The sequence below is a fragment of the Amblyomma mixtum genome, chromosome 6 (genome assembly GCF_055824585.1).
Source record: "Amblyomma mixtum isolate Tamu chromosome 6, ASM5582458v1, whole genome shotgun sequence".
In the NCBI taxonomy this organism is placed as follows: domain Eukaryota; kingdom Metazoa; phylum Arthropoda; class Arachnida; order Ixodida; family Ixodidae; genus Amblyomma; species Amblyomma mixtum.
In genome coordinates, this window is record NC_143017.1 from 77,840,051 (window position 1) to 77,865,213 (window position 25,163).

General features: G+C 45.7%; 1 long non-coding RNA gene across 1 annotated transcript; it reads right to left on the reverse strand.

The window, feature by feature from the left end:
• LOC149339462 (uncharacterized) lies at positions 1 to 4,076 on the reverse strand. Its single transcript, XR_016283802.1, has 2 exons — positions 4,033 to 4,076; positions 1 to 228 (listed from the first exon to the last, which is right to left on the reverse strand). It is a non-coding gene; the product is annotated as an uncharacterized LOC149339462 (long non-coding RNA).
• Between the last annotated feature and the right edge of the window lie 21,087 nt (positions 4,077 to 25,163).

Sequence of the window (25,163 nt, forward strand, 5' to 3'; positions counted from 1 at the left end):
TTATCCGTAGTATCCGTATCCGTATCGCCGATAACCTCCGTACGCAGGGTAGACTGCATAGGCAGGGTAGCTTCCGTAGCCTCCGTAGCCGCCGTAGCTGCCGCCATAGGATCCGAGACCGTAGCCGAGTCCACCAAATCCGAGTCCGCCATATCCGCTGAGGCCGTAGCCAACCACGAAAGTGGCCGATGCCGTAGCGACCAACAGGCCCAAGGTGATCAGGAGGGCCTGCGCCGTAGCAAATTTTGATTATCAAGTCGTGTATAGAACTTCTTCAGTTTTATTGTAGAAAGGGTCCCGTGTTACGTTTCGCTTTATTTCGAATGGCTCAACAAGCACGCAAGCGTGCGTTACGTGTCAAGGCCTGTGTTCACACAGCAAAACAAGAATCACAATTGAGACAGTTCCACTAGTATCAAAAAAGGTCACTATATTGGTTTCTAATGCCTGCAGCGCCTTCTTCTGATGAACACAGCATCCATCGTTGGATGCGCATGTGCTGGGAGAGTCGAGTATGATTAATAAATTGACAGGCCGTCAAGAGCTTCTGCTAACCATCACTAACAATGCGCGCGGTGTGCTTTAGTTTGTTGTCATTGACGCTACTGTTACCTGTGCAGGGGCACTACTATCTTTCGTTCCTTTCAAAATGTGAATACCGCGGTTGTACCTGTAATCTCCAGCCTAGGGATAAACTGCAGATATTGAAGTGAACACCCTTAGCCGTTTTAACCCTTTGAGGTAGCGCTTGCAATTGTTCTTTTCTTTTTTGCGCCTGCAAAGTTCATGTATGCTTTAAAAAAAAACAACTGTAGAGGTTTACAGCGCAAAATGTGAGTGGTGTTTGTTGCAGGCACGTGCAAAAATTTCCTGCAGTCGTAACATCAGAACAGCAGAATTTGTCTTATGAGTAGTACTCCAGACATCTAACACTTACATTTTTTCTTTAAATTTCTGCATGTTTACGCACACTGGCGGAATACAAAAGGCAAAAGAGAAAGGGCACAGAGCAGGGTTTGTCTTATGAGGAGTACTCCAGACATCAAACACTTACATTTTTTCTTTAAATTTGTGCATGACGCTTCAAGCGTAGTAAATAGATTATAGTGTTTTGGGGTGGAAAATCTCCCTACATGACCATTTCGAAGGACGTGCTACAAACGTCACAATTTTGAGAAATATCGTTTGCAGCGTTCGCTATCGAGCCTAGAAAAGCACTTCATTAACGAGAGCGCCAACAGTAGGAAACGGTGCCAAGATCAGCCCTGCAACTAAGACCCCAGCGTTACACTGCCGCCCCCGCTTCATGCTTGTGAGTCCCGATGTGACTCTGCGCTCTTTACTAACGAATAAGGACAGCTTATTTTTCTCTCAGCAGTGGTGCCTTCAACTGCTTCAATGGCCACCGCTAGAAGAACAGGGTGATTTTGTCGGATCTATCTGCGGTCATTTCGTATCTTTTGCAAAACTGAAAAATTCACGTTTAGACCCTAGCAGACTGGTTGTTCATGCCACAAGGCATTAGCGTGACTAAATAAGTGCTGAACGCTTCAAGAAGCATTCCCTCTTCAGCAGCTTTAAGCAAAAAAAAAATTGTTACAGTAAGAAGGAAATGCAGGATCCAATAAAACAGTTTAAAAGTCGGCGACAGCTTTCCGGCAACGCAGAGCGCAGTTAATAAAAGCTTACAAACGCATTTAGAAACATTTCAAAGTGTTGTTTTGAGCTGATTTAAGACTATGAGCCAGCTGGGCTGCAAGCGGACTGTTTACGAAAGGTATCCTCGCCTTTGTGCGGGAATCGCTGCTCTGCGAGGTTCGTACGTACAAAGATTGTTGTTCTCATTTCAGTGTCTCGCGTTCTTACGGGCCGAGTGTCCTAAGATGCCTCTCAAGCATGGCAGCAGGCGCAGCCACCGGATCTAAAGTATTTTATGGTGGTCTTCAAGAGAATTGAATTGATTTGAATTGAGGTCTTTTAAAAGACCTCCTGCTTTTCATAGTTCAGGTCCTCGTAAAAAAAAATAACTGTTGTACAGCGGTAGGTTTCAGTGACATAATTTGCCGACTTTTCCCTGATGCCGACTTGGTGAACTGACCACTTTTCCATGTCATCATATGATCGTTTGTCCTAAAATGTAAACAAAAAAAAACAAAAGTAAATGGGCCCGCAAAGATTGAAAAGTGACACCGCTTCAGAGGCGCGAAATTTCTAAAGCTTCATTTGCAATTCAGGCGCATATTGCAACATTTTGCATAAAGCAATGGCTACAACAGCAAGAACTATTAATAATTAAATGTTGATTTTGGCCTAATTTAGAAAAGAGCTATGAACATTGTTTTCTGCAACGTTGGGAGTTAAGAGAGCCCCTTTGAAACTTGGCGGGGTTTCTAATCCTGGCACCAAGACTTTTCGTGATTCCTCTTAGCATATCATAATTAGTACACCCTCATGATGCCCCATCATTAATTACTGCCATATTTACCTTCTGTCTTGTCTTAGTAGCCAGTAATTGCTGCCTCACATGCAACGCGGACTTTTTAATCTGTACGGCCACGTATCGGTAGTCTCTAATTTATTCTCTTGACCTTGTATCTTTTGTATCTGATGAGCGGTATTGTTTATAATAATCAAGGATTATGTATCTGTGCCAAAGTTAAAACCTAGGCTGCCACTTTAGCTTTCTGAAATGTAGCCAAGGCGCTATACGTACAGTCGGAAACCGAATATGGATCAAGGCTCCAAGTTCGAACTCTTCTTTCGCTTTCCGTAATAGAAATAGAAATGTTCGAAAGGAAAACGGCAAATATTACTTGCATATACATCAAACACCCTTTACGTTTCGCTGAGTAACGCATCACAAAAATTGCACCGCTGAATCGTGAATGATTGCATATCTCTTTAGGTATCAACTAATAATTATCAGCTGCATACATCAAACACAGAAGCCTCTTCTACAACAACTCCACCTAGTTAATACAAAAGGCTGTATTATAACTTCAATGTAGCCTTCTTTCTGTGAACAAATCATGCACATCTGCAGCAATAAAATCGGACAACCACATGTTCACCTCTTTTCAGTATCGGCTTTAGCCACAGCGCTCATCCTTTTTCACGCAGTTCTAACTTTATTATCCCGGCACATTTTTCTTGGCAACCCTATTGTCTTAACACCGATTTCTTCTTATTTAAATAGGAGCTTTCTGTTTGCGTTTTTGTACGCGCCGCTGATGTTTATAAACGCCAAATGTAATAGCGTTCACAACACTAACGCCCCATAGCAAGCTGCCGGACTTTCGGCTTAGCGCGAACGGCAACGCCACGTCGTTTAAAAGAAGTTTGGCGCATCAAAAGGGTTGCCCAAGCTGTCTAGGAGTGAAGATGCCCAACTTTTTAATGGCTGTTATCCAGAGCTGCCTTATGCCATAACGTAAATATCCGATCCCTATTCTTAACAAGACATTAGTTGTTCATTACAGTTAATTAAAATGAATCATCACAGGCCTGGACTGAACGGTTTTATGAGTCAACATGTTTGCAACGCTACGCCAGCTGTTACCTGCACTACCAGCTAAAGCATATTTCGCAGACGGCCTTATAAAAATAATTTCACTACCAAAATTTGTGTACTTTTTTCTTTTTACAAAACGGTTATCCTAAAGCCCACAGTAAACTCAGAGCAGATCTTCGAAGACTTTTCACACGTTATAGACAAACAAAACGCCGTATCCATTCTGTTCTATTGGATTGTTCTGGTGGCGCACCTAGGATGCTTCTCTGAAAATTGTTTCGTGAATTTTTCACTCTTGGCCAACGAAGCAGACGCCGATGTCGACGGCGACGCCGGCTTTTCTGCGACACGGTGTCCTTAACGCTATCGCGTTGACGCGCTGAAACCTTCCGCAGCTATCGTTGCACTATGTGCAGGCAAAACGAAATTTCACTATCACCGCAGCAGCCCACAGCTTGACATACTTTTCTCCCTGGAACTCCGGCGTGTCCCGTACAAGTCAAGCGAGAGACGATACTTACGGCGAACTTCATGACGACGTCTGGAGAAGACTGCTGCTTCTGAACAGAACGGAGCTCAAGAGGTGACTGTGTAGTGTTGCTGGATTCTATTTATATGCCCTCTTGAGTCCGCTTAGAGAGCAGCTTGAAGGTCTCTTCAGCGGGGCCCTACCCCTTGCTCGTAATCCCCATTAACAAAGCCGGCTGCCAACAAGCGAACCTGTGGCAGCCGATATCGATTCATCTATCAAAGCTTGTATCATACCTGAACGCTGATTCGTTCGTGGTTTCGCCATTCCTCGCAGACGGCACCGCTCCACCCGCTTATTTTGAAAGAAGTCCCCTGCTCGCTCTGTCTGGCGCGTAATTATGAGCCCCGTCGCGGAATTCACCAAATTAGGTGTTGTGCTGAACGCCGTTACACCATGCTGTGCGAGACATGCGCGCCGCGTTCCCTGCAAGGCGTCTTGCTTCGGTGCAATCTGACTGATCTATAGCTGTCATTTTTCTTTCTGGTCGCTTCTTCCCGAAGACTTGACGAAAGTGTAGAGCCTTACCAATGCTCCTTTAATCGCTGCAATTATTATAATTGCTCATGGCTGTTTCTTCTTTTTGGCCATGATTAACGGTGAACATTGAACAGGCTGACATAGTAGATCATCATTTCCGAACTCTCGTTGACCTTGGTGCTCTCTGGAATAATCACGGGTTACGAGTATTGGACTTTGTTGTGTCTAGGAGATAGGCGCTGGGTAATTACTTTGTTGTTTTACGTTTCGGCACCTAGTAGCATCAGTAGTCCGCGTGAAGGAAAACGTGAAGGTTATCACTTGTTTTTCGTGCGCGTCTTGTGCAGTGGTCCCATGCCTGAGGAGTCAGTGACATATATGGGGTTGCTCTTGGGGTTTGCACTGTTGGTCAACGGGGGAGCCACACGGCGAAAACAATCGCTGGCTTCGTCCTCTGAGTAACCGGGCACCGAAACAGGCGCCAAACAGACCGTAAGCTCTTTGTCATAATCCCGTATGGTGCAGCTCCGTTGCGTGGTGTATGTGGTCCGAGGATGAAAACAGCGATTTAATCCGCCCTGCTTGCCTCCTCCAAGATAGTTACAGTATTTAAAACACATCTTGACTATTTTTATCAACTTTCTCTTCTAGCCTATAGGTATCCCTTACATGCCTAGTGTCCTACATATGAATAGGTTCAAAAGGCTCTTAAACTTTCCTGCGCAAGGACTGCGTTGTCTGCGTTGCGTTGTGTATTACTGTAAGCAGAGCCAAATTTGACCGCATCGACCACATCGCGATTCGGCAAGGAAAACAAACAAGATTTGAAAATTGTTATTAAAAAATCACCGCGGGTGATGAGAGATGTGACATTAATGTTGATATCAAACGTTTCATGTTCTCCCACATGCAACAAGTAGTGTCTTTGCCTAGTGCCCTACACTCTAGGATGGCTGCAAAGTCGGTGTTCAGTAAAACATTTCCATTAACAAAGGCACGGTTCTAAATTTTCAACATAAATGAACATTTTATATTTAGAAATAGTTCATCATTTTAATTTCCCCGAAGTTCGAGCGTGTAAGGGTCAATGTGATCAGTGAACTTGTTGAGAGTTAGTTTACATCGCTTAATGATTACCAGACATTTATCGCAAAGATGCATCACCTAACCGAGTAAATTTCTGAAGTGCAGCGAGCATAGAAGCAAATCAGCTATATATTCTATTGCGAGGGATCGTCTTATTATTAAATATATTTAAATTTAAATCCCCCATTGCGCCGCACGGCTTGAAATAAAAATTGTGGAACTAGAACATCTTGAAAGTGAAGCTACTTCGCGAGTACCACGAACTGGAAGCAGCAAAAGAGAGACAAGGAGGTTAACAAGGATTTTAAAAAATAGTAATGGGAGTGATGTTGTTCCCTTGCCGCCTGGTGCTTGTAAAGATGGTGTTTGCGCATCAAAGCTGCGCATCAAACACGGTGCATTCGATGAAAATCTGTCATCAATAGCTATACTTATCTATAAAGAAAGATACTCGACTGAGGAATAAAATGTCAAACAAAACTTCAGTACGCTTTAATTGCCAAGAAAGCACACGTAACCTCTATTTTATATTGGACTTTATTCTCTCCTTGTTTGATTATACAATTCACTGAACTCGGCAACTCCCACACGGAATATCGGTTAGCTGAAATTCGGCATTGCACCGCATGCAGGAAATACGCGTAAGCCTTCGTGGACGCATTCTCGTCATGAGTTCCACTGGAGCTGCTTTCTCCGGCAAGACGTGCTCTCGGTGTCGCAACCACGGCGTGCGCGTGGTGCTCAAGGGACACAAGAGGGTCTGCCCGCACCGGTACTGCTCCTGCGACCGCTGCGGCCTCGTCACCATGCGGCGGCAGATACTGGCTGAGGAGGCGTCCATCCAGAAGAAGCAGGAGGCCGAGTCCAGTCTGCTCGCTGCCGGTCAGCTGTGCGGTCTGGATAACCTCGGTAAGCGCTGGACAGACATTTACTGTGAAAAAAATGCAGCAGAATGTGAAACTTTATCCTGGCCGGATTTATTTATTTATTTATTTATTTATTTATTTATTTATTTATTTATTTATTTATTTATTTATTTATTTTTTATTTATTTATTTATTTATTGAATAAATAACAGTAAATCAAAGGCATGGTATCTGTCTCACAATTCGGTGGACACCTGAACCGCGCCGTAAGGGAAGAGATAAAGGACTGACTGAGAGGAAGAAAGGAAGGAAGAGGTGCCGTAGTGGAGGGCTCCGGAATAGTTTCGACCACCTGGGGTTCTTTAACGTGCACTGACATCACACAGTACACTGGTCTTTAGCATTTCGCCTCTCTCGAACGTCTCCCTCGTAGGTTCTGATGCGTGGCACACACGGACAAAGAATAAAAGTTATCGAGAACATCTTGGTATGCTACAAGTAAACAGCGCTTATCAGGCGTCTCTAATATTACTTGGCATACTGAAGAAGAATTCATGAAAGGCTCATCTGCCCCTACACATATTGCCCACAAACGCCGACCACACTACACCAAATCCTCAATGGTCTTAAAGAATACGTGCCGCATAGGTGGCCTAGGGGTTTGACCATCCGCCTCGCAAGCGGGAAGGACGGGGCTCGATTCTCAGTGGCACCGGTCACATACCGATAATATGGGTGCAAGCTTTCCTCAAGCCTGATGTTCGGCTTCTTAAGGGCAATGCTTTGGGTAATAGGTTTCTGACCCCGCCTTGAGTAGATTAAAAACGCCTTTTGCCATGGCTCTCTTCGGCCACAGATGCCCTTGCGCCGTAAAAATATATCATAATGATCATCTTAAAGAGACCGCTGACGGCAAATACAGCCTGTTTTTATTCTCAGTAAAAATTAGTGTTTAGGCTCTTTGTGACTATGTTGACGTTTGTACGGCTGCAAAGCACACATGTATTGCTGAGAAAATCGGATTTGAAACGGAACGCCTTGTTCTCCAGTGACTCGACTGAAATTCGTCACATCAATAATGAAAAAGTCTCTGCGGTCACCGTTTGGAAATGAATTACGATATGACCTAGCTTCAGTGATCTCCAGAAAAAAAAATTATTGGAGTCAGCGCAGTTTACCTGCGAAAGTGGTCACTGGCGGTGGTACTCGTGTTTAATTTTTCGGCGTCCAGCTTACCAAATCAGAATGCATAATTGAATAGCGCAGAAGGAAAAGGGCACTTAGGAAGGAAACAAAAAAAAAATCGCTGTGGCTTAGCTTGGTTAAGCCCGGTAATTGCGAAAGCAATATCCGTATACCTACGCCATGATTCAGCTGGTAGTGTAGCTGGTGATGGTGCTTGTGGTTAGACTTGTGGCGATGCATCTGTTATACAATCCAATCCAATCCAATGCAATCCAATCCAATCTAATGTAATCTAACCTAATCTAATCCAATCCAATCCAGTCCAGTACAATCCAGTCCAGTCAGGCCGCCGTTCATGTGCACCGCCGTCGCACACGGACGGCGCGAGATCGCTAAGCAATGTTAAGCCGCTGGTGGTTGGCACAGCTACTGCTTTCTAGCGACGTGAGTCGAGCCTAATCTCTCTTCAGCGTAACGCCACAATCGCGCTCTTAGCGGAGAGCGCAGGAGTTAGGCGCCGGTGGTGGCACAGCCGCGCCTTGCGACGACGCGAGTCGGTCACCCTTCTCTTCGGCGTGACGTCATAAAAGCACCTGTTGCGCTCCTAGCGGAGAGCGCAGGAGTTAGGCGCCGGTGGTGGCACCGCCGCGGCTTGCGACGGCGCGAGTCGGTCGCCCTTCTCTTCGGCGTGACGTCACAAAGCACCTGTTGCGCTCCTAGCGGAGAGCGCAGGAGTTACACGCCGGTGGTGGCACCGTCGCGGCTTGCGACGGCGCGAGTCGGTCGCCCTGGATGGATGGATGGAAAAAACTTTATTGCTGATAAATTTATTGCGGTCGCCCTTCTCTTCGGCGTGATGTCACATATGACGTCACACAGAGGTCAACTAAAGGTCAATGGTGGCACCACCGCGCCACGGCAAAGGCTGAAAATGCAAGTAGTAAAGCTTTCGCTTTAAAAACACGACAAGTCGCTGCGGTGGCTTAGTGGCTATGGCGCTTGGCGGCTCACAAGAAAGTCGCCGATTCGATCTTGGCCGTGTCGGTCGAATTTCGATAGAGGCGATATTCTAGAGGCCCGTGTACTGTGCGATGCCAGTTCATGTTAATTAAACCCCAGGCGGTCGATATTTCCAGAGCCCTTAACTATGGCACCTGAGTCGCTTTGGGACACTAAACCACCATAACCCATACGACAAACAGAACAGTGCGCCGAAGTTCAATTCGATTTTACTTAACAGAATGTCATTTTTGTTCAAGCATCGTAATCACACCTGAAAGAAGGACGAAAAATGCGTCGCATTATCCGGGAATGCTGGTGTCTGTGGCAAAAGTCCTATCTAGATAGGTGGCCTCTTTACATGGTTAGCAAGAGTAATGTTTTGTTGACACAACAGCAAATTTCTTTCTTTATAAAGTAGACTTCGTAAATTTCTCTGCAGAGTTTAGACGCAAAAGAGGTCACCCATTTAGATGTAAATTTGCGCCACACATGCCACCATGACAGATTAACTTGATTTTTAAGAGCATATTGGCGGGCTAATTGGTTCTTTCGCATGGTTAGGAAACAGCGCAGGAACGAGACTCAAGGAGCATTCAAAGACGCACACGGGCGCTGACTATAAACTTATTTTTATTTCGAAGTACAGGAAACATCTACCTGCCCCTAAAGAGAGTGGCCGCAAAATAGTTTTCGTTTTGCCTCATCTGCACAATGTCAGCCACGGTTTGAAGGAAGTTGACAAACGGGCAGACATTGACGCGGTTTTTTCCGCACCCTATCAGCTGGCCTCACTTTGCAGGAAAGTCAATAACCAACAACTGCACCATGGCTGTGGGCAAACGCACAGCAATCCCCACGTTTCTTGTACTTCCGGTGTCGTCTGTTGAGTATCTTTGCCCTGCGGGAAGCAATACATTGGGCAAACGTCTCCTCGGAAGTACTTCGAAATAAAAATCAGTTGATAGTCAGCGCCCGCGTGTGTCTTTCAATGTTCCTTGTGTCTACTCTCTGCGCAGTTCCCCAACCATGCAACGATTTATTTTTGTCATTCTTTCAGGTGTGATTACGACGCTTGTGTAAATATGAATTTCTGTGAATATATGGTTTATAGGGGCTTTAATGTCCCAATGAGACTCGGGCTAAGAGGGACGCCCTAGTTAAAGGGATACTGAGACGGTTTTCGAATCAGGTAATTTTTTAGTGTTTTGAAGCAGTGTCATTGCTGATCACGTCTGTGAAATTATTTTTTCGATTTTGGCTAAAACAATGGCGCAATCACCAATTGAAAGCGCGATGTTTAAATCTCCCGCGCCCCGCGCGACCGCAGGAGAGGAGAAAAGCGGAGAGGGATGTCGGCCAACGTGACGTCATGTTGAGGAGCCGGGGATACTTCGGCGCACCTAAGCGAGCTTTCAGCGCGCGTTGTTTCTTGTGCTGAATGCGTTGTTCCTCGTACTGCGTGCGTTGTGACGTACAATGCGTGTCAGCCAATCTTGAGAATCAGGTTCAACGCAGGGTACTACTCTGCGTTCGTGTCCACGAACAACTACGGCCGCGACTGTGTCGTCTTCCACTGTTTCCCGCCATAAGCTCGCAGCGCAAGCGCTCGCTGCTGTAACGAAGAATTCAAGCCGACCAAAGCAAGCGTACTCTGCTCGAAGCACTTTCGTAAGAGCGGCTACATACAGAGCTAGTCCCTAATATGCTCTCTGTAGAAACATGCTCCTCAGCTTATGTGCTGCCTGACCACCTGAGGCGTGCTCAGCAAGGCTCAGTTAGTGATTTTATACTCGGTTCGACGAGTCCAAGCAAGCAAGGAAATAAGCAAAGCACAATAAAGCAAAGCAAGCAAGCATCGAAGCTCTTCATATGCGGCATCTCGTTTAATCTATAGCTAAGCGATTAAAATGAAAGCATTCGACAGCGTTCGACGTTCTGATTTCGGATGCAAATTTAATAAAGAAATAAATGCCAACCAAGTTTTTGCAAAAAAAAAAAAAACCACCATGTTTCGCAACCTTATTCGGTATTATGTTGTGGCAGCGGGCGAGTTGCATCTAGCTTGGCTTTTAAGCACACATATAGTTAGCCACCACTTCACTGAACCTAAACTGCAAATCTGAGAAGGGCGAACGTTTCCGAGGGAGCAATTAATATTTTCTGGCCTCTGCTAAACGCGCCACGAGTGAAGCAGCAGCCTTGTGGGCATATTTGGCTTGGTTTCCAGCGCACAATGATTGCGTCACTGTCCTGTGGTCACATGCCTCGCAGTGCTTGGCCACTGCGCTTCGCTCATTTTGACATCAATTTTGTGCTGCTTCTCGTTTCCTTGAAATACCTTCTTGCCCCGACCTACAACGCCGGGTACTGAGAACAGGATTTTTTCTACACAGCGCTTTGCTCCTTTTCCTTAGGATGACGCTCTTTCGGGCGAGCCAGGAGGCGTCGGGTGGTGGTAATTGACTTGAGTATTGTTCGCACCCCTTCCTTTCCGAGAATACGAGCCGAGGTTGTATTGGCACCTTTTACGCATGGTCTGCATACGCGTCTTTCACGCTGGCGTATGCTTGTGCGCAGGCGTAGAATTTTTTGCTTGCGCCTTGGTTTAAGGTGATACGTGGAATGAACAAACTGTAGGATACTTTTCTTTGGAAGTCAGTAAAAAAATAGTCACCATATTCGCTTTTACAACCCCAGGGAAAGCTGCGATCTGCCCTCAACGCAGCGCCGGATCCGCATCGGCAGCTTCTCCAGTCCTCAAAGTGTCGTCACGACCTCTCTTGACCAATCACGGGCGGCGGCGCGCCGCACGGCGTGCCCCGCGGCACAGGCCGCATATTTCTGCTAAAAAAGGCAATTCGCGCTCGTTGTTGCCTTATTTGGATGCGATATTCCAGTATACAGCATGAAAAACTATAGGACGCCGCTGCCAGCCTGATTTTCAAAAAAAGTGCTTCAGTCTCCCTTTAAGGGCTCGGGAAACTTCGACCACGTTCTTTAACGTGTACTGACATCGCACAGTACAAGAGCCTTTAGAATTTCGCTCTCATCGAAATTCGGCTTCCGCGACCAGGATCGAACCTGCGTCTTTCGGGTCAACAGCCGAGCACCATAACCACTGAGCCACCGACCGCGGCGGTTGACATTTCTGTGAAGTAAACCTCATTTGAAGTGTCGCGCTCTGTACAGTTTGTTTCCTTCGTACGTCCCTATTTTGTTCATTCGCGCGCTTCCATCTTTGCATTCCACTTCGAACCATCAACAAGCGCGCCTTTCTATACAACACAGCTTACTAAAGTTTTTTTTTTTCCAGTGAAAGTACCCGGTTTCACATCAGATGCGGTAATTCGTCCAACAGGCAAACTTCAATGTCTCCTCGGTGTCCCTTTAACCCCCGCTTTCGAACGGTGTAAAGAACCACGTACTGACAACTGACAGCGTCTCTCAAGAGACGAATACATTCGGCATCTAAAACACAAAGCGGTTGCCTACCGAGGTGATCGGTTGTATCTTGTCTTTTCCTTTTTTTTTTTTGTAGTTACCTCAAAAACGATAGCCCAAATGAACCACAATTTGCACAGCTCTGATATCTGAATACGTGTACTATGCCTAAAAAGTCAAAGAGGACACTTCCATCCAATTATTGCTCACAGTAAAAATTTATTCTGCGACTCTCTAGCCACGATGACGTTAGTCCGGCAGCGAAAAATACGTTTAACGGCACGAAAGTTAGATTTGTAATATTCACGAGAGTCGATTCAAACTTGTCCCGTACTTACCGAAAATGACGGGTTGCTGTCATTTTGAAATGATGGGATCCGCGTCAAAAAATTCAGTGTCGACTCACGCATTGCAGTTGCGAAATCGACCGCTGAGGGCGACACTTTTATTGCTTTCATTGGCCTTTTCTAGCTTATGAAAGCTCCGTTTTCGCTTAGAATGGTCTGTTTGTGATCAAAACAGGCCAAGTTCAGTTTAGTGTCCTTTTAAAGTGTTTGCACCTTGATGGCGGAAGGGGCTATTGAAAGCTAGAACACTGCATCTAAATCATTCCTTGAGTGTCGGCCACATGTAGGTCTTAGATCACTTGAGCATGAAGTGAATATGGTGTAAAAGTACGGAGCAAATGCCATGCTTGTGCGCATTTTCAGGGCGAAAATATCGCTCACAATTTCATCGAAGGTAGTGACATAACCATGGCCATTGCTAGCGCATGATTATAATGAACACGCCATTCCATATTTACCTGCAAGCGAGTAATGAGTATTAGGGGAAGTGATCTGGGGATGCGGAAATATGGTTTGGCTTGCTGGCACCTTATTCATAAACTTATAAGTACATTGCGTTAAACGACAGCGATAAACAAAGAAACAATGAATAACGGTAATACAGTTGAACATCAATAATTCGCTAAACGAGGGCCGCCAATGTTAAAGGGCACCCGATAAGGCTCCCCTAAATAATGCGCGATGTTGACGCACGGAAGCATCAGTTAGAGTAAACCGGGCGTTCGAATTAGACGAGTTGGAGTGGAGCAGGTTCTAATATATTACTGTTTTAGTGCTAAGGCATGTCTAAGACAACTTTCCACGAGGTGCAGTTTTTACAACGCCCGCGAACCAGCAAGAAATTCGTATATACTTTATTTCTTGGAGCAAGCTCTTAGTGTAAACCCCAGCGCCTGCACAGAATGCAGAGGAACATGCCTTGAAGCATAAATCCTTCTTTTTGTCTGTATTCAAGCTTGTAGCTTTGGCATGTGACTTCTCCCTTACAAAAAAAGTTTTAGACAGTCTATAGAGCGTCAGTAGACTTCTGTCTGTAAAGTCTATGGATTGTCTATAGACAAATCCTAGACAACAGTTTATAGGCAATACAAATGCCATAGACAGTCTATAGACAATCTATAGATTTATGGCCATACACTTTAGTTGATTTTTGTCTATAGACACTCTATAGACTATAAGTAGACAAAAAGCAATATTTATATGAAGTCAAGAGAGTCAATAACAAGTCAATAGACTGTCTATAGACCATTTTTATAAGGGCTGTACGAGTCACGCCGTTGTGCGACCTCTGCAGCAGCGACAACATGCTGCTCCGCTACTACGCATTACTAGCCGAGTGAGTCATACGAATGTTTCCTAACGACCTACATGCAATGGAATTATCTGGATAGTGGGATTGCCGGTTAGTGTAGCGATGTAGTGGGCCAGAGTGTATGACGAGACGGAATGACGCCCGCGAAATATTGCACACTGTTTCCACGGTTGCCCAGACAGAGTGCTACCTCCGTTATTTCGAAACACATAATGACGCTCCGTGATGACATACGTTCAGTAGATGATTCACCGGTACGAACAAAATGACGTTCCAAACGCCATCAAAGGGCGTGTGGTGCTTATATACCTTCTTTTACGTTGGTATCTCTCGATGCGTGTTGGTGAAAGACGAAGAAAATGCGCTCTGTAGGCGCCTTCTCGGTAAAACAGAGGAAACGTCCTCGGCGGAAAAAAATAACCTTAGTCGAGATGCGCAGACGCTTTGTATAGTTCTATTTTGCTGTTGAAGCTTTCATTGCCTCAAGAAAGTATTCCGCGGCACGCGTCCTGAAGTAACACTCGATATTGTCAAATTGTTCCTGAGCCTTTTATTTTCTTTTTCGTGTTTTAGTCATCACTGCTTCCACTCCAAAAATATCTTCAGTTTTACGTTTCTCTTTGCACTAAAAAAAAATATCACAAGAGCTATGGACAGTGATGAATGTCTGTGTTTAAAATAAATATTCACTTCTAACGTCATCATCTAAATACGTGGAAAATATAAAAAAAACCTTCCATCAGGCATCCATGCCGAACTGGATAAAACTCGATGCATGCTGAAGAAAAGGTTCTCCCAAGGTACATCCATATATTGTTTGCTTCAGCGAAAGTGTTCTTCATAACCTTTCTTAAAGAGAACCCTGGTCATGACGTCGAAACAACTGCTATTTTTAAAAAAAAACTAATCGTGGTGCTGTTAGTAGTGGTTTTATTTTTTAAAAAAAACGATAATAAGAAAGTCAGAAAATGGGTGTCGGGAGCGAAAACTGCCAGATTTTCATCGCACTCCTGGTCGGCGCCTGGGGGAAATTGAGATGACAGGGTTCACAGGCATGCGAGCGACAAACTGGCTCTCCAAATAATGCCGAAATTTCCAAAGAACGCTCCCGCGAAACGCTTTACAAGGTGCAAAAAACTGACTAGAAACAAAATAGCAAGCGTTTCGTCATGCGACTGGCGATCGCATGCCAAGCGCTCTTGAAGTGGTTCCCTTTCCCCTTTCTCTCTCGAGACAGGGCAAGCTCGGCCCCGCGTGACGGTTTTGTACATGGTCCTAGTCAATAAAATACGCCACCGTTTGTCACGCGGCGCCGACTCTCTCCCTCCTTTTCACTTATGACTAGGTTTCAAAACTTCCATAGTCTACCCCTTAAGTTATTCTTCCTGCAAGGATCTGTACGCTGCGTGAGACGTCACCGCAACACTCTGCCACGGTTTTGATCGCGCACGAAATGTTCATGATGCTCTGAGATTGTTGTCAGTGTTTCAAGCCTGTGTTTAGAAAGTTTGAAATCGCATGCAAACTGTGGACGGCCGAGAACGGCGGGCATTCTGTGCACGATGTCCGTCGCGTGGACTCACTGCTAGCGCCGCATCGCCGACATGTCTTCCATTTGCGGGCACAAGTTCATTGCTTCCCGCCGAGGCCTCAACTCGCGCAGTCACTACCACGTCACAACACGAGGAAAGAAATCGGAAGGCTAAAGCCTGCGAAACAACGGAAGTACATATAGAATCAGCTACCTAGAAACAGCTGTGCTGTCCTCACTGCATTTCCGCAGGTGCGCGATACTTATTTGACGACGGCCACTCAGAATGCTACACTAACAGGTCCGGTACTTCGTCCGGTACTACGGGGAATCCACTACACTACAAAGGCATCTTGCATCGATTTGCTGGTGACCTTGTCGTGAGTCAGCCGCAACTGCATTGTTTCAGCGAAGTTCAAAACTCGCATCTCACCTGCATGTTAGCTGCCCCTGCCTCGTTTTCCTTTCCGATGGTCCTTTACACGAACATTAATATGTTCCCCACATTTCGTGTCTTCTTCAAGTCCATTTCCTCGATTTCATGTATATTAACACTTCTCGCGATTTTTTCTTCAGTTTATTTTCTGTGATTTTATTTTTTTGCCTCGAAAAATTACCCGTCATTTTACTTTCAGTTCCCTGCCCTGTCTTTAACGATATCCCAAGCCTTTTTAATGAGTACTGACAGGATGTGTATCCAGTGCACCTTTCTTTCAAAGGATATCAGTGAGTAGCATCAACCCTGTCCTCGGCAGGGAATGGCATATCACCCCGAAGTAATATCCTATAGTAGGATACAACTTACAAAAGCAGCAGTTGCTAACACTGGGCCGCGGTCCGTGGCGTCCTGTATTACTCCTCTGGCCAGCTGCAACTGTAAACGAAATCAGCTTTTTAATGTTTGACTATATCAAACAATCCACGTGTCAAAATCCTAGAGCTTATAATTTTTTTCTTCTGATAAACTTCTTCTGATAAGCTTCGGCGCTCCGCAAGCTGGCCGCAGCTGTACCGGTCACAGCGCCGTGCGCACACACACCTGTGGCCAGTGGCTCGAGCAGGCCGATTTGTAGCGATATATAGCGAAGGCTACATATCGATATGTAGCGAAGGCTGAGAGGTAACGGCGCCTACGACAAATGCATGAAGCTGCCAGACAAAGGCGGCACCTGAAACCGCCGAGTAACACGAGGCGAGGCTAGAAAAGATGCGTAAGTTAGACATCGTCGTGTGCCAGAACAACCGTCTATATCTGGGGCCGACGCTAACAACGCGACATGGCGGTGTCATCGACTACGTCTTCATATAGAGGAGTCGACAAAAGGACTGCAAAATACGTTTTCCTCTTCACTTTACACAGACCGCTGGTCTCAATTCTAGAACTCATGAAGACAACAACAAAATTGAGAGTCGGGAATGAATATAGTTTACTGATAATTGGCAAACTGCGTCTTTGTATTCATAGTGAGTTGCGTCGTGAGTATCATGACGAATGCTCTCGCACTTCATAGGCACCCACCGCAGCGGTTTCTTCAGCATCTTTATTTTCTTATAACAGGCGCCATCGCGGAGGCCCGTCACTCACTCTTGACCGCCGCTGTATGAACGGAAATACTTGACTTGCTGTCGTTGAGCGTTCTCGCGTCGTTTTTGAAAGTATGCCAGCGACAGCGCACTAATCTACTTCTTTATTTCAATGCGAGAATGATATCAGTCATTAATATTACAAGTTTCTGCTGAAGAATGTCCCGCCTCCGTACTTACCCTCTGTTGAAACAGCCCACTGCTAAATACACTTTCAGTGTGTCAGGAAATATCACCTCATCTGTGCCCACCGACGACCACGAACTCAAAAATACAGCGTCATCTAGTCCCTAGGATGAGTTTTCTGAATGTGAATAAACTTATCGTTACGTGCAGGAACATCCCGGCATGCCTTGTCTTCTGCCTTTTGAAACTGCGTTCATTTCTCCACGTTAATGTTGGTAGCATCGAAATGTACGTCCAGATTGCCAAGAAGGGAGCGGAACAACTGGATTTCCCCACTGTGTCGGATACATCCTTCCGAGTAGGCAGGACATTGTTTCCTCACAAAACGTGGAGACCGCAGAAAAGATGTTACTGTCATTTATGCAAGAAGTGACACGTGCTGAACCGCAAACGTCGTCGGTATCTGAATGGCAAGGAAACTATCGTGCCTCGTGAGGCACCATGTTTTCGTTGCTCGTCTACGCAGGCTCCGAGTTTCCTCGATGAATTTTCCGCAGCCGATCTGACAGGTAGCCTGCAGTTTCCCTCAGTGTTCAAGGTCAATCCGAACCCGCCATTACAGGTGCTGCCCCTCCCGCAAGTACCTAGGGCATACTACTGGACACACTATGAGGGTCATCAACAAAAATTTTGTACTTCAGCGGTTTTGCGTATGAACCATCATGTCAATATATTATATATGGCGCAAGCCATAAGTCCTCCGGTCACCTGGGCGCATCCAAAACCTTGAAGCCACCATTTGAAGGAAGTCTGGTGCTAGCTTATTGATCTAGTGTCATATTGGCTGCGCGGTGCCAAAGTACTCAAAGAAGGGATACAAAGCCTCCATTCAATGTCGTTTCCTTTGTCCTATCCTAGCGCGTTTCGCCCCGCGCATCCAATATGCCATTTAAAGTGATGCTGCAATGGATGACAATATTTTGGCCCAATCCTGCCACTTGTAGTGAAGGTCGTCAGCGTAACACTAAATGGACCGTACAGGCAGACGAAATGTGGCTTGAAGGCTGTCAAAATAGGGTAAATTTGTCGGAATATCAAAGTTTTTAGGAGACTAAGTTTTGTTATCTTGTCAGCGGATATTAACACTTCACGAATGAATAAAAATAAAACAATCTCCGGAATCATCTATATTCAATGAGCATAGGAAATCGTGAGGTCAGCCTATTATAATGTAGACTGACAAGATTTGAGCAAGTCAGAAATGAAAATTATTAAATGTGCTGGCCGCGTTGATAAGGTTGAATGATCCTTCGTTAAAAGCAAGCCATTTCTCTTTTACTAAGTCTCACGAGTGTGGCAAGCAATTGCATCATCACTACACGCACTTCCAGCGTGTCCCACCCGCGCTAGAAGTCATCTGTTAAGCAATTGCTTATTACGTGACGTGTGACGAGCTCTTGCACAGAATCCAAATCCTCGGGCATCTCTACAGCGCGCACTTCCAGGAACCCTACGGCAACAAACTTAAGCAGCTGCCCTGTTTTACAGACTGCCTCATAGCATGGCTTTCGCTTTGCCACGAGAAAATGGCTTTGCTTTGACCTGGCACTAAGAACGCTCTCCAAGGGATTCTGATATTCCAAGGGCAGAAGCCGGTAATCCAAGAAGGGCAAGACAATGCATTACACTGTTATTTCTGCCCTTGAGGCCCTCATGTTCAAGGGACAATGCTGTTTTGACTAAATGAGCCGTAGAGACAATGTTCAGCATGCAGCTGTAGACCAAAGACGAGGCGCGTTGCTGGGAAAGCATGTAACTTCTTTCTTGATCTCGGATTACTCTCTCCTCTTTCGCTTATTCTGCCCGTCCTTCGTTCTTTTCCGACATAGCGATAAAAGCCGGAATCTACTTAACTTTGCTAAATCAGCGAAAAAGGTTAATGCTTTGAGCGACATTCCCCAAAACGGCGGCGTATGCTGTCGCCACCCCCCGGCATGTGAAGCCTTTACGTTCCAGAAGTGTCTCCCAACCTATCATTCACCCATCTCACCCCCCCACACACACACACACTCACCTCCGCCCCTCCGCACCCCTGCGTTAACATTACAAGCGACATTCCCCCAAAACGGCGTCGTGTAGCTTCGGCGAGTGAATACTCCTCTCTCCAGAAGCGGCACCCAGCACTCACCGAATGCTTCCCCAAACCCCACCCACCAGCTAGGGGAATGCCCCCCAACCCACCACTTCCACCCACCCCAAAGCCTCCACCCTCCGGCAAAATCAAATTCAAACACCGAGTAGGGAATCGACTAAGCTAAATGTACAACCACTACGTGAGCGCATATACAGTAGTGAACAAAAAGATATGATATTTCAGGTTCTCGTAATTAACTTCTTTTTCACCGCACTAAATTTACGCACGACACTGGTGGGACGACAATGCCAGAATTTTTGCACAATGGATGCAAATGTTTCTCATCAAATAGGGCGACAAATTTTTTCCACAACAAATATATTGAAGAACTGCTTTCCGCGCCGCATGACGGTATTGGCGGTTATAAGTTTATTATTACCAAATGAGACAACAATTTCAAGAATGCCTTTTCACAATAACCTGATGCGTCAGTACTTCACGCGCAAGCCTTTTCCGGCGATCACTGCTTGTCTCCGCCCAAGCATGGAGTCCAGTGAGCTGACAGTGAGAGTGTCGTCCAGATTTCTCCCCCTTCGCCGCAACTTTCTTACTTTCGGCTCAACTCTGCTGGCTTTTTCGTCCCTTGGACGATGCACGATGCTTATGTAAATATGTTTAATTGAAATAATTTTAATAGGCTAGCTTGGTCACTCCTTAAGGCCCACCGTCCTCTTCTTTACTCAATTTTTCACACGAGAACAAAAGTTCGTCACGTGGTAATTCTTTTGAACAGGATAATCAAATCACTGATTTTCGCTTTGTTATGAAAGCGTAACCTTTTAAAGAATGCCCACATCAATTTCTTTGCTCATTGTACATTGAACTCAGTCAAGGAGATACAGCGGAGAATCAGAGCCATGCAGTGTTCTTCCCGCTTATGTGGTTTAACGTCGGAAGTTGATAACGAGGTCCATAAATTGTGTTCGGGATGACATACGCAACGAATGCCGTCGTTTCCGCGTGAGAAAAAACATCGATTCTTGTAATGAAATCTTTTTTTTTTTCATCGTGACTTCTCCACACGAGGTGTTCCTTTACCTACCTCATCCTGGAAACCCAATTCTTTTCACAGATGTGCGCAGTTCGAGCTGGGCTCATGCCATTTAGTTAAGCACATTTCACACGGTTTCTCCCAGTTCATGGAGTTACTGTTGACACTGAATATAGAGCGAAATCTTCGGAAATGTTTGGTTTGGTTTGGTTTATGGGGTTTAACGTCCCAAAGCGACTCAGGCTATGAGAGACGCCGTAGTGGAGGGCTCCGGAAATTTCGGCCACCTGGGGTTCTTTAACGTGCACTGACATCGCGCAGCACCGGGCCTCTAGAATTTCGCCTCCATAGAAATTCCATCTCCGCGGCCTGATCGAACCCACGTCTTTCTGGTCAGCAGTGGAGCGCCATAACCACTGAGCCATCTCAATGACACTGAGTATACTGTTCCTTAAGCTCGCACGAACAATGCCTTTCTGGACAACTTGGCTTGTCTTTCTTACGCGTCTTTTGCGATGATCAAAAAACAAAGCTCCGCTGAACGTATATCTCCTCAAAACTTGCGAAAGTGTGCACTGCTGTGTAATCAAGTGAAAACTGATGGTTTGTCATCCCATAGTTGTGGCCGCGGATAATTGTTATTGAACAGTGCGGATGGGGTTAAGTCAACCTCACAGTCCGGGGAATGCGTATAAAAATATGCAATAGTACATGTAAACGCAAAACGTGTCGGTTGAAAACGACAGCAAGCAAATAATTATCTAGAATAGACGGAAAATGAACGCAATGGGACGCGCAGAAGAACGGGCGAAAAGGAAAAACAAACTGAGGGCAAACAATTACGTCCCAAATAACTTCTGACGGAAGAAGGCATTATCGCTTCATAATATAGTCAGAAATAGCAAATTGGTCGTTTATATCCGTGCTATTTAGAATTTATAGGTAAAAAAGTAATAAAATTGTTACGCCCCGTAGCGGCTTACTGAGGACTTGGAGGAAGAAGAGGGAGACGCGCGCAGACTGATCTGGGCTCTGAGCCGTTTGCGGCCAGCTGTGTTCCGTCCAGCCTTCACCTGTATAAAACCCATTTCATCCGCTACATTTGGTGGAGGTGCGGGGTGCGGGTATACGTCTTTCTTTGTTAGCGCATTTAGACTACGGTAGTCAACGCAGAATCGCCAAGAGTTGTCTTTTTTCCGCACTAGGATCACAGGGGCGGCCCACGGACTGGAAGATTCGCGGATGACTCCTTTCTGCAGCATTTCGTCCACCTGTTCTTGAATGATCGTGCGCTCTGCCGGGGAGACTCTGTAAGGTTTCTGGCGAATATGGGGTGCGTTTCCTGTGTTAATTTTATGCTGTATTCGAGAGGAATTGACTACCCGATCCCGTAGAGGCAAAGTCGAACACTTGAGCATGACGTGCCAAGATGTCTTGCAGCGTATGGCGTTCACTAGACGGGAGTGATTTGTTGACCATGCGCTCAAGCTCAGCAGAAAAGTCAGACTTCCCGGGCGCTGCTCTGCTGACATCAGAAATAGTTGCAATGGCGTGGGTCACATGGTTCTCAAATCTTGCGAGTGCTAAATCAGAAGGAAGACGAACAGGCTCCTCTGACACATTCACAGTCCAGATGAGTGCGCCGCCATCCACTGCCTCGACGACGGAGCGTGGCACCAAAATATTTTTTTCGCCCCATTCGAGAAATTTGGCTCGACGACTAATGAGTTCGTGCCCACGAAATGGTGGGGTGATGTCACAGGCACAAATTTTGCCGTCATCGCCGGCAGCAGCACATCTTCCTGCAGGGAGAGAACACTTTCATGAGGCTGGGACATGTTATCCACTAATACGGGGATAATGTTTGGCTTTAAAGAAATTTCACCGGCACTGAAGTCTAGTGTTGCACCACACTCGCGCTAAAAGTCAACACCTAAGATCACGTCATGCGTTAGTTTACTACTGTGTGTCGAATGGCATTGTTGCGAGTTTTTAGTGCATTAGCACTAGAGTTCCACGCAGCCGCTTAGCCTTTGTCTGTGAGGACCCTTTTTGTACACATCTGGTTATGAACCCCCTAGGTCGAAGGTGGGTCACGTAGGTCATGTGACCTTGCAACGTCTTCATAGCCTGCCTGCAGGATTGTTAACGAACTGCCCACCGTGGAAGGTGAAAGCTGAATCAATGATTGGTTGCGAGAAGTTGCTCGAAAAGAGCAACCTGGGTATCACATGTCCCACCGTGTTGCAGCGCCTCCATCGCAGGGCGGTGGCGCCACGCTTAACCACTGCGCCACTGTGCCAGGAGTTGTATGAGGACTCCCAGGGATCTATGAATGTAAAGTAGAGAATGACGAATTCCGCATATATTGGCATCAACCCATTACCGCTAACGCGTCATACCCATATGCCGGAGCTTAAGCCATCGAAACCGAAATGAAAACCGAGGTGCTAGCCCACCTGATTCTCATTTGACCTAACCACGCTAAATCAGCCGTCGTTTTCTTTTGTTGTTGTGTTTTTTTTTTTCAAACTGTTTGACAAGGACTTGTATTTCTGGGATAATTATTCTAAACAAACCATGGGTGTGTCACAAAAGAGGCACACTTCTTGCAGTCATCCAGATTCGACAGTTACACCGCCTGTATGGCCCCGCGCGTAGCGCTGCGCCAATATGGATGTTAATTTCCAGCACACAAAAAACATAAGAAGTGTTCCTTCGAAAAACGTGGCGTTCTCTTCGCTGATCCATTTGTGCTGCTCATCTATCATCGCGCTTACCGAGGCGTGGTTGAATGACAGCATTCCCGATAACGCAGTTCTCGTCGTGAACATCTTTCGCTGCGACCGTGTATGCCGCGGGGGTTAACAAAAAAAAAGTCACCTCTCCACCCATTGTACTCAAATAATATAGTCTGTATGTGTGCATTGTGAATGTAGGCCGACGGATGTGGTTATCGGTGTTGTCTACCGTCTGCCTTGATATAAACATCTTGCTTCGAATTAAAGCTTAAATTAAAACAGGTGAATATCTTGCGGGGTTTAATTCACCCACATTAAACGTCCCTGCCAATGAATCCGAAGCTCGAACCTTCCTCCAGTTTGGCCCTGTTTCATTATTATAACCATTGATTTCCTCACCAGCGCGTTCTCGACCTAATCTTAAAAAGATAATCTGTACCTTTCCTCTAATACTGTATACACTTGAATGAGCTTTGCGATTATTCCAATATTAGCGGACAACGGAACTAAAGAACAAATAGGGTGCTACAAGCGAGTGAACTTTGATAAAGTTAACGGTCAGGCATCGGTATTTTCTGAACAGTTTGTGCACGAATTTCCATCACATTCACTAGATGTGGGCTGAAAAATGTTGAAAAATAAGCTTGCCGGTCTTATTAACAGATGTATACCCGTCAGCACCACATCATATACTAGCACTCCACTGTGCTTAACCAGTAACTTTATTCGCTTTAAGAACAGCAAAAACCACTTTTACAGGCCGATAGACAAGAACAGGCATCCTTATTGTTGGCGTCAGAACAAAAAAAAAATGCTGCAAAGAATACCATAGTGCACTGAAATCAACATGTCGCAACATCATCACCCTCTACTTGTCATCATAATAGTTAAATAACAAACTTCCAAAGTACAGGGGGTTCATATAGAGCCATTCAATAACCCTGATGTAACCGTTACTAATAATGATGGCTATCCGGTTCCAGTGGCTGAATGCGTTCAGGTTCTAAACAGCGCCTTTTCATCATTTTTTACTCGTAAAGCTGCTTCTTATCCTCTAATGTTATCAATCCATCTAATATGTTAATGCCTGAAGTAGTAATTAGCGAGTCCGGAAACTTATCTTTACTCAGAGAACTCAGAGCCATATCCGCGTCTGATCTTCTTTGCTTCAGTAACAAGCCTGTATCATATCTTGTGCCCTCCTTTCACGCGATAGCGTTAAATCTCGCGACCTGCAGAAAATCCGGCGTCGTCGTCGGCGTTGTGAGCGAAAAATCCCTGGAGAAGCAACGCAGGTGGGCCACCTACAGGCCACATGACCGTGTAGCGTCATCACAACCTGCACACCGGATAGTCAGCAAACCGACCACCGAGCCAGGTGCCAGTTAAATTAACGATTGGTCGCGAGTGGATCCCAAGCCCCAACCGGTGTCAGCACCTGCCATCCCAGGGCAGTGGAGCACCGCTTAACCGCTCCACAACTACGCCAAGAGTCCTCGAGGACTGCCAGAGATCTATGCATGTATAAAGTAGGGAGTCACCACACCTTTAAGGTTGATAAGTTTTGCCTCCAGCTTTCTCACAGTCATTATTATCTGTTTCATCTCACATGACCGGCGTATCGGAAAAACTAGACACATCTTCAAGTCCTGAAATCGTTCATCACCTCTCAGTTATCGTCATGTTTAATTAACGAACGAAATTTTGGAAATTCTTGAAAATGTGATTCATTTTCAGGAGCAGACAGTTTACTGCTTAAATGAGCATAATGTCCCCTTATAAAGTCAACATGGGTTCCATAAGAGTACACGGGCCTCTCACAGTGCACGGGCCTCTAGAATTTCGCCTCCGTCGGAATTCGACTACCGCGGCCGGAATCAAACGCGCCTGTTTCGAGTCACCAGCGTTCGCATAACCACTGAGCCACGGAGGCGGCCTCCTGTGCCCACCACCCCGTTTTATGTAATACCCTCAACCGTGTAGACTATTCTAGGTATTTTGAATAATAAATGAACATTCGAGTAACAAAATTGATTTTCAAAGAATATTACCCCATCATTAAAAAATAATGGTGAAAATATGAAACACTGACCACACCGGTGTTCTTTTTTCTCTTATCTATTTTATACCTGCTGCACTGTAAAAATGAATTAACCCACAAGACAGCAGAAATGGAGTAAACACTCGTCTAGTGCACTGCTTTTTAGAAGCATGGTATGCTGCGAAGTCCCATGGTA